This window comes from Oncorhynchus nerka, linkage group LG11 (assembly GCF_034236695.1).
Source record: "Oncorhynchus nerka isolate Pitt River linkage group LG11, Oner_Uvic_2.0, whole genome shotgun sequence".
NCBI lineage: Eukaryota > Metazoa > Chordata > Actinopteri > Salmoniformes > Salmonidae > Oncorhynchus > Oncorhynchus nerka.
In genome coordinates this window covers 54,713,013-54,723,610 of record NC_088406.1, presented here as the reverse complement: position 1 = coordinate 54,723,610, position 10,598 = coordinate 54,713,013, and positions in this window count along the sequence as shown.

Below are 10,598 nucleotides of genomic sequence, written 5' to 3'. Positions count from 1 at the left end.
CACAATAGTCCTGTATCTCTCCTGTGTGAACAACAAAGTCAGACAGATGACTAAAGGCCCACAACAGAGGTAATCCATTGTAAAAGGTGATGCAAACAGCGTAGCCATGATGTTGTACAGCAATTGACGTCTGTAATCAATGTTAACATTATTTGACAATTGTCTTAAAATTGTCTTGTTTTCACATTTGTCGGACGACTTTGGTCTCCAAGGCCCCCTTCTGTGTTTGCTAAAATTGCGGCAAGAGGGCAATTTGATTACAGAAACTCCTCCCTGCTAATGAGGAAGCCGATAGTTATGGATGTACTATATCTGCCTGGAGCAAAAATGGTGAGCAAAGATTTGAGTTTTTCACAATGTATTCTGAATGTGAATGGGGGAAAACTCAGGGGAGTAACCTCCATTTCCAGGTTGCTTATGAGTGCATTTCACACTACTTTGGATTATAATTGTAAGGCTCGTTTGAATGTCCTGTTTTATATAATGTTTGCTACAGTATGAATTATGTGTAATTATTGAAGAACCGCGTTAATGACAGTATCCATTTGGGTGTTGTCAATAAAGTTACGATTTTATTTTTTATTTCACCTTTATTTAACCAGGTAGGCCAGTCGAGAACAAGTTCCCATTTACAACTGCAACCTGGCCAAGATAAAGCAAAGCAGTGTGACAAAAAAACAACAGAGTTACAAGTGGGATAAACAAACGTACAGTCAATAACACAATAGAAAAATCTATATACAAATGGAGTAAGGAGGAAAGGCAATAAATAGGCCATAGTAGCAAAGTATTTACAACTTAGCAAATTAACACTGGAGTGATAGCTGTGCAAATGATGATGTGCAAGTAGAAATACTGGTGTACAAAAGAGCAAAAAAGTTAATAAAAATATGGGGATGATGTAGGCAGTTGGATGGGCTACTTACAGATGGGCTGTGTACAGCTGCAGCGATCGGTAAGCTGCTCAGAAAGCTGATGCTTAAAGTTAGTGAGGGAGATTTTAGTCTCCAACTTCAGCGATTTTTGCAATTTGTTCCAGTCATTGGCAGCAGAACTAGAAGAAAAGGCAGCCAAACAGGTGATGGCTTTGGGGATGACCAGTGAGATATACCTGCTGGAGCACCTGCTATGGGTGGGTGTTGCTATGGTGACCAGTGAGCCGAGTTAAGGCGGCCTAGCAACGATTTATAGATGACCTGGAGCCAGTGGGTTTGGCGCCAAATATGTAGCGAGGGCCAGCCGACGAGAGCATAGAGGTCGCAGTGGAGGGTGGTATATGGGGCTTTGGTGACAAAACGGATGGCACTGTGATAGACTGCATCCAGTTTGCTGAGTAGAGTGTTGGAGGCTATTTTGTAAATGATATCGCCGAAGTTAAGGATAGGTAGGATAGTCAGTTTTACGAGGGTATGTTTGGCAGCGTGAGTGAAGGAGGCTTTGTTGCGAAATAGGAAGCAAATTGTAGATTTAATTTTGGATTGGAGATGCTTAATATGAGTCTGGAAGGAGAGTTTACAGTCTAATCAGATAATTAGGTATTAGTAGTTGTCCACATAGTCTAAGACAGAACCGTCCAGAGTAGTGATGCTAGTCGGGCGGGCGGTTGCGGGCAGCGATCGGTTGAAGAGCATGCATTTAGTTTTACTTGCGTTTAAAAGCAGTTGGAGGCCACAGAAGGTGTGTTGTTTGGCATTGAAGCTCGTTTGGAGGTTTGTTAACACACAAAGAAGGGACAGATGTATACAGAATGGTGTCATCTGCGTAGAGGTGGATCAAGGAATCAACCACAGCAAGAGCGACATCGTTGATATATACAGAGTCGGCCCGAGAATTGAACCCTGTGGTAACCCCATAAAGACTGCCAGAGGTCCGGACAACAGGCCAGGTTGATGAAGACGGCTGCACAGTACTGTCTTTTATCGGTGGCGGAAATGATATAGTTTAGTACCTTGAGCATGGATGAGGTGCACCTGTGACCAGCTCGGAAACCGGATTGCACTGCTGAGAAGGTACAGTGGGATTCTAAATGGTCAGTGATCTGTTTGTTAACTTGGCTTTTGAAGACTTTAGGGAAGGCAGGACAGGATGGATGTAACAGTTTGGGTCTAGAGTATCACCCCCTTTGAAGAGGGGGATGATTGTGGAAGCTTTCCAATCTTTAGGAATCTCGGACGATACGAAAGAGAGGTTGAACAGACTAGTAATAGGGGTTGCAACAATGGCGGCGGATAATTTTAGAAAGAGGGTCCAGATGGTCTAGCCCAGCTGATTTGTACGGGAACAGGTTTTGCAGCTCTTTCAGAACATCAGCTATCTGGATTTGGGTGAAGGAGAAGCTGGGGAGGCTTGGGCAAGTAGCTGCGGGGGGTGCGGAGCTGTTGGCCGGGGTTGGGGTAGCTAGGAGGAAAGCATGGCCAGCCGTAGAGAAATGCTTATTGAAATTCTCGATTATCGTGGAGTTATCGTTGGGGACAGTGTTTCCTAGCCTCAGTGCAGTGGGCAGCTGGGAGGAGGTACTCTTATTCTCCATGGACTTTACAGTGTCACAAAACTTTTTGGAGTTAGAGCTACAGAAAGCAAATTTCTGTTTGAAAAAGCTAGCCTTTGCTTTCCTAACTGACTGTGTGTATTGGTTCCTGACTTCTCTGAAAAGTTGCATATCGCGGGGACTATTCGACGCTAGTGCAGGACGCCACAGGATGTATTTGTGCTGGTCGAGAGCAGTCAGGTCTGGAGTGAACCAAGGGCTATATCTGTTCTTAGTTCTACATTTTTTGAAAGGGGCATGCTTATTTAAGGTGGTGAGGAAATTACAATTAATGAACAACCAGGCATCCCCTACTGACGGGATGAGGTCAATATCCTTCCAGGATACCCGGGCCAGGTCGATTAGAAAGGCCTGCTTGCAGAAGTAATTTTGGGAGCGTTTGACAGTGATGAGGGGTGGTCGTTTGACCGCGGACCCATAACGGATGCAGGCAATGAGGCAGTGATCGCTGAGATCCTGATTGAAAAGAGCAGAGGTGTATTTGGAGGGCAAGTTGAGTATAACAGAACTGATATGACAGGCGATGTTCTATGTTCTGATGGCTAGCATCTGATGAAGGTTCTAGCTGTAAGGTCTAAAAAAAATAGCAGATCCATATCACATTGGTTGAGGCGGGTTGCCGGAAGGTATATTTAATTTAAATGAAAAAGATTTATATATTGCAATATAAAAAGACGAAACAAACATACCATTTACAACAAACACGTTTTCATGTTACGCCATCTTGGATTACATGATTGGATCAAGCAAACTCTGAAATTATTTAGTATTTCTGTGCCCATTAAAACTGTTTTCCCAGCGTAACAGCCACTAACTGATACATAGTTCGAATGCATTTCAGAATACAAAAAAACTGTCAGACAGCCAGATCCCCTATTTAAGGTGAAGTTCATCATATGACAAGAGTAACGTTATGACTATAACTACTGTTCCCTGAAGGAGGGATACTAAATGAAACGGCCCCTGGCTGCTCTGGCCCCCCAATGGTGGAACAAACTCCCTCACGACGCCAGGACAGCGGAGTCAATCACCACCTTCCGGAGACACCTGAAACCCCACCTCTTTCAGGAATACCTAGGATAGGATAAAGTAATCCTTCTCACCCCCCCCCCCCTTAAAAGATTTAGATGCACTATTGTAAAGTGGCTGTTCCACTGGATGTCTGGTGAACGCACCACTGGTGAACGCACCAATTTGTAAGTCGCTCTGGATAAGAGCGTCTGCTAAATGACTTAAATGTAAATGTAAATGTAATGCTTTATTCACCTCAAACAGCAAATAAACAAAGTCTAATCCAAATCAATTGCAAATGAGAATAGTTCCTCAAAGTATTTTTGTAAAATATTTCCAGCTCTCACCCTTTTGATAACCACTCGGCATAAAAGGGAAACATGTAATGCTCTGATCCAGTGGAAATGTCATAAAATACCTGACTACTTCTTATCCTTCTCACAAATAGCCTACAGCTGTGTCTGTCCAGAACTCACTGGAGCAGCAAACTGAGGGCCTAGAATATTTTATACAATGTTGCAAGCTTGCTATCTGAGTTTCCTGACCCAGTTGATACAATGTTTCAAGTTTGTTGTAGACAGGCCATTTGCAGCCAATGCGATTTCTAGGATATTTATTTTTATGAGGATATTTTCTACTTGCAGAATTTAATGTTTTTATTATTGGTTTTATGTAGGCTATTTGTTTTACATAGTTAAAAGTTACTTTTAGATATCTATAATTTTCATTTAGATTTTGATAGAATGTATATTAATCACAGACAATTTTGAGATACTATTATACATTTAAATGAAACTGTTCAGATTATTGCTGAGATCCTGATTGAAAACAGCAGAGGTTTATTTGGAGGGCAAGTTGGTCAGGATAATATCTATGAGGGTGCCCATGTTTACGGATTTAGGGTTGTACCTGGTGGGTTCCTTGATAATTTGTGTGAGATTGAGGGCATCTAGCTTGGATTGTAGGACGGCCAGGGTGTTACGCATATCCCAGGTCCTAGGTCACTTAATAGAACAAACTCTGAAGATAGATATGGGGCAATCAATTCACATATGGTGTCCAGGGCACAGCTGGGAGCTGAAGTCAATAACTGGCGGCAACAGTGAGAGACTTATTTCTGGAGAGATTCATTTTTTAAATTAGAAGCTCGAACTGTTTGGGCATGGACCTGGAAAGTATGACAGAACTTTGCAGGCCATATCTGCAGTAGATTGCTCCTCCTCTCTTTTTGACAGTTCTATCTTGACGGAAAATGTTGTGGTTGAGGATGGACATTTCAGAATGTTTGGTTGCCTTCCTAAGCCAGGATTCAGACATGGCAAGGACATTAAGGTTGGCAGAGTGTGCTAAAGCAGTGAGTAAAACAAACTTAGGGAGGAGGCTTCTGATGTTAACATGCATGAAACCAGGGCTTTTTCGATTACAGAAGTCAACAAAGGAGAGTGCCTGGGGACACACAGGGCCTGGGTTAACCTTTACATCACCCAAGGAACAGAGGAGTAGGATGAGGGTATGGCTAAAGGCTATCATAACTGGTCGTCTAGTGCGTTGGGAACAGAGAATAAAAGGAACAGATTTCTGGGCGTGGTAGGATAGATTCAAGGCATAATGTACAGACAGGTGTATGGTATGGTGCGGGTACAGTGGAGATAAACCTAGGCATTGAGTGACGATAAGAGAGGTTGCATCTCTGGAGGCACCAGTTATGCTAGGTGAGGTCACTGCATGTGTGGGAGGTGGGACAAAAGAGTTCTCTGAGGCATGTTGAGTGGGACTAGGGGCTCCGCAGTAAAACAAAACAATGATAACTACCCTAAACAACAGTATACAAGGCATATTGACATTAGACAGAGACATAAAGCGAGGCATAAAGCAATCACAGGTATTGATTGGGAGAGCTAGCTAAGACAACAATGGGTAAGACAACAGGTAAAATGGCTATGAATGGGCAGAGAGGGTCAGTTAACTACACACAGGGCCTGAGTTCGAGGCTGGGGCCGACAGATAAACAAAATAAACAAAATGAAGAACCGTGATCAATGAACAGTCCAGCAGCCATCACCTATGTAGCCAAGTGATCAGCAATATATGAACCAGGGAAGCCGTAAGGTAGTCGTTACTATGCTAGCCGGGAGACGCGCCTGGCTCGAGGCTAACTGGTGCTAGCTTTGGGACAAGGGTGTCACCAACGTCTGGCAAATGCCGGTTGAGAGCAAATCTGACGGAATTGCGTCGGCAGACCAGTTGTGATGGATCGGCGGGGCTCTGTGTCGACAAAGGGTCCAGGCCAATTGGCAAAAGAGGTATTGTAGCTGGAGTAATTTTGTTTGCTAGCCGGGAGATGCACTTGGCTCGAGGCTAACTGGTGCTAGCTTCGGGACAAGGGCGTTAGCCACTATAGCCAATTCGGTGCAAAGGTCCAGAGCTTACGGCAGGAATCCGGTGATGTAGTGTCTTGTAGTCGTCGTAGTGAAGAGTCTGGGAGGCATCAGCTGTGTAGCCGAGTGATCATAGGGTCAACTGAGCAGGCCGGGAGATGGGCCTGGCTCAAGGCTAGCTTCGGGGCTGGGCCACATGGTGGCAGCTAGCTAGCTGCGATTATCTGGTGTAATGGTCCAGAGCTTACGGCAGGAATACGGTGATATAGTAGAGAAAAACAGTCCGATATGCTCAGGGTTGATATCACGCTCTGATATGCTCAGGGTTGATATCACGCTGTGCAGACTGGCAGGTATTATCCAGGCTAAAAGCGGCTGGTGTCTGAGCTAAAAAGGTAAAGGCCACTAGCAGTGGCTAACAATGACTAAATAGCTAGTAGCTATGGCTAGCTTCTGATGGAGGTTCAAGCTATAAGGTCTAAAAAACAATAGCAGATCCGTATCACATTGGGTGAGGGGGGTTGCCGGAAGGTATATTTCATTTAAAAATAGAAAAAGTTTGAAATATATTGCAATATATACAAAAAAATACGAAAAAAACATAACATTTACAACAACAAACACGTCTTACTGCTACGCCATCTTGGATAGACAAGATGACTCTGTTTAAAACCATTGGATTTAGCAAACTCTGAAATTATTTAGTATTTTTGTGCCCACGAAAACTGTTTTCCCAGCGTAACATAAGGAGCCACTAAATGATACATAGTTCGAGTGCATTTCAGAATACAAAAAAACTGTCTGAAAGCAAAATCCTGTATTTAAGTTGAAGTTCATCATATGACAAGCGTAATGTTATGACTATAACTACTGTTCCCTGAAGGAGGGAAACTAGGTACAACATACTATCAAATCCACGCCTCGCTGGAAGACCCGCCTTCCACAGGTGATGTGCGTGAGGCTTGGATTTATTCCTTAAATTTAATACCGCTCTTCACCCACCCAGGAAAGGGCGGGAACAAACAGGCGTTGTACCTCGTTTCTCTCCTTCAGGGAAGTGTAATTATAATCAAAGTTACACTCCCTTTCAGTCAGTCAACTTCGGTACAACATACTATGGGGAAATAAAATCATTCCCCAATGGATACTAAATGAAACGGCCCCTGGCAGAACTCCCAGACCTGACCCTACAAGATGCGTCAGTTTTATCAATTTATTCATTGTCTTTTGTTTGAAACACTCCTGTCAATGTTGAGTAAGGATGCACACCTAATTACACATATAGAAGTAGGATTAATCTACCTGGCCTGTGTGCAAATGTAGGCCTATAAATGTGCCCATTTGGGGATGTCTGATAGTATTTCTGATTTTCTTAACGCTGCACCACTAATGAGTTGTGGAGCTTCTCAAAGTATTTTTTTCTTCACCTACAAACAGCAAGTAAACAAAGTCCAATCAAAATCAATTGCGAATGACAAAAAGTGCTGCGAATGCTGACAAAAAGTATTTTCATAAAATATTTCCAGCTCTCACCTTTCGATAACCACTCAGCATAAAAGGGAAAAATGGAATGCTCTGATGCAGTGGAAATGTCATAAAATACCTGATTACTTCTTATCCTTTGAACAAATAGCCTACAGCTGTGTCTGCCCAGAACTCACTGGAGCAGGAACCTGAGGGCCTCAAATATTTTATACAATGTTGCAAGCTTGCTATCCGAGTTTCCTGACACAGTTGATAGTTGGTACAATGTTTCAAGTTTGTTGTAGACCGGCCATGTGCAGCCAATGTAATTTCTAGGATATTTATTTTTATCAGGATATTTTCTACCTGCAGAATGCAATGTTTTTATTTGTTGGCTTTATGTCGGTAATTGCAATAAAAGTTACTTTTAGATTTGTATCATTTTCATTTAGATATAATGTAGATTAATCACAGACAATGATTGAGATACTATTATAAATTAAATGAAACTGTTCCACGAAAATGTGCATATGAAAATCATAACTGGCTCACAGATTGGTAGAAATGGTCAGATAAATTGGCACTCCAAATGGAAAAGGTTGCCGACTGCTGGTGTAGTCTATTACTAGTCTATTACTCTATCTGTAGTCTATTAGTCTATTACTGAAAACTTCAGCAGCGGATGGCCGGCTCCCTCTGGTTAGGTTATGTTGACGACTGGCTCCCTCTGATCGGGTTATGTTGACGACCGGCCCCCTCTGATCGGGTTATGTTGACGACCGGCTCCCTCTGGTCGGGTTATAGTGACGACTGGCTCGCTCTGGTCGGGTTATGTTGATCTCATGATCTCTATGTGTCATCGGAATTTCATAATTCCTATATGTGTTCATTAATTAAATTCACTCAGTCTATTTTATAAGAATGTGTAAGATTCTTATTTGCATAAAATAGACAGAGACCAGTCTTATCAAAATTAGATAATAGTATTTATTCTCGGAGCACGCTCCCATGGAACCACGAACAACAGTTTACAGTATATCACAAAAGTGAGTACAACCCTCACATTTTTGTAAATATTTGAGTATATCTTTTCATGTGACAACAGTAGAGAGTGTACAGCTTGTATAACTGTGTAAATTTGCTGTCCCCTCAAAATTACTCAACACACAGCCATTAATGTCTAAACTGCTGGCAACAAAAGTGAGTACACACCTATGTGAAAATGTCCAAATTGGGCCCAAAGTGTCAATATTTTGTGTGGCCACCATCATTTTCCAGCACTGCCTTAACCCTCTTGGGCATGGAGTTCACCAGAGCTTCACAGGTTGCCACTGGAGTACTCTTCCACTCCTCCATGATGACATCACAGAGCTGGTGGATGTTAGAGACCTTGCACTCCTCCACCCGTTTGAGGATGCCCCACAGATGCTCAATAGGGTTTAGGTCTGGAGACATGCTTGGCCAGTCCATCACCTTTAAGCTACCGAGGTGGTAGACGAGCTGTTTCTGAACAACCGTCCACTAGATTATACGTCACGCAGGCAGCGTCGCCTGAAAGACGCACATCGCCGTCTGCTGACTGGAGGGGAAACGCAGTTGAGGATCATATTTTATTTTCAGACAAAGATTATTTTAAATGGATTTAATTAAATAATACTATTATATTGAGACATACAAAGACCTGAATGTGTTGATTGATTAGTGCGAATAAAAAATGTTTACTACAGCACATTTAAGGCAGTTTCATTTAAGTCAAACTAAATCTAAATAAGTAGCCAGCTACTGTAGGTCTATACTGCTCCTACATGGTGTAACAATACATCATGTAGATGTATATAAGGAACAGACTAGGTCTATACTGCTCCTACATGGTGTAACAAAACATCATGTAGATGTATATAATGAACAGACTAGGTCTATACTGCTCCAATATGGTGTAACAATACATCATGTAGATGTATATAAGGAACAGACTAGGTCTATACTGCTCCTACATGGTGTAACAATACATCATGTAGATGTATATAAGGAACAGACTTGGTCTATACTGCTCCTACATGGTGTAACAAAACATCATGTAGATGTATATAATGAACAGACTTGGTCTATACTGCTCCTACATGGTGTAACAATACATCATGTAGATGTATATAATGAACAGACTTGGTCTATACAGCTCCTACATGGTGTAACAAAACATCATGTAGATGTATATAATGAACAGACTAGGTCTATACTGCTCCAATATGGTGTAACAATACATCATGTAGATGTATATAAGGAACAGACTAGGTCTATACTGCTCCTACATGGTGTAACAATACATCATGTAGATGTATATAAGGAACAGACTTGGTCTATACTGCTCCTACATGGTGTAACAAAACATCATGTAGATGTATATAATGAACAGACTTGGTCTATACTGCTCCTACATGGTGTAACAATACATCATGTAGATGTATATAATGAACAGACTTGGTCTATACAGCTCCTACATGGTGTAACAAAACATCATGTAGATGTATATAATGAACAGACTAGGTCTATACTGCTCCAATATGGTGTAACAATACATCATGTAGATGTATATAAGGAACAGACTAGGTCTATACTGCTCCTACATGGTGTAACAATACATCATGTAGATGTATATAAGGAACAGACTTGGTCTATACTGCTCCTACATGGTGTAACGATACATCATGTAGATGTATATAAGGAACAGACTAGGTCTATACTGCTCCTACATGGTGTAACAATACATCATGTAGATGTATATAAGGAACAGACTTGGTCTATACTGCTCCTACATGGTGTAACAATACATCATGTAGATGTATATAAGGAACAGACTGGGTCTATACTGCTCCTACATGGTGTAACAACATTCCTTTCCACTTTTTCCGCATTGTGTTACGTTAGCCTTATACTTAAAATGATTTAAAATACATTTGAAATACTCAAATCGACAATACCCCATAACGACAAAGCAAAAACGCTACATATTTTTGCTAATTTATTAAAATCAACTGAAAAATCACATTTACTTAAGTATTCAGACCCTTTACAAAGTACTTTGTTGAAACACCTTTGGCATCGATTACAGCCTCCAGTCTTCTTGGGTATGACGTTACAAGCTTGGCACACATGTATTTGGGGAGTTTCTACCATTATTCTCTACAGATCCTCTCAAG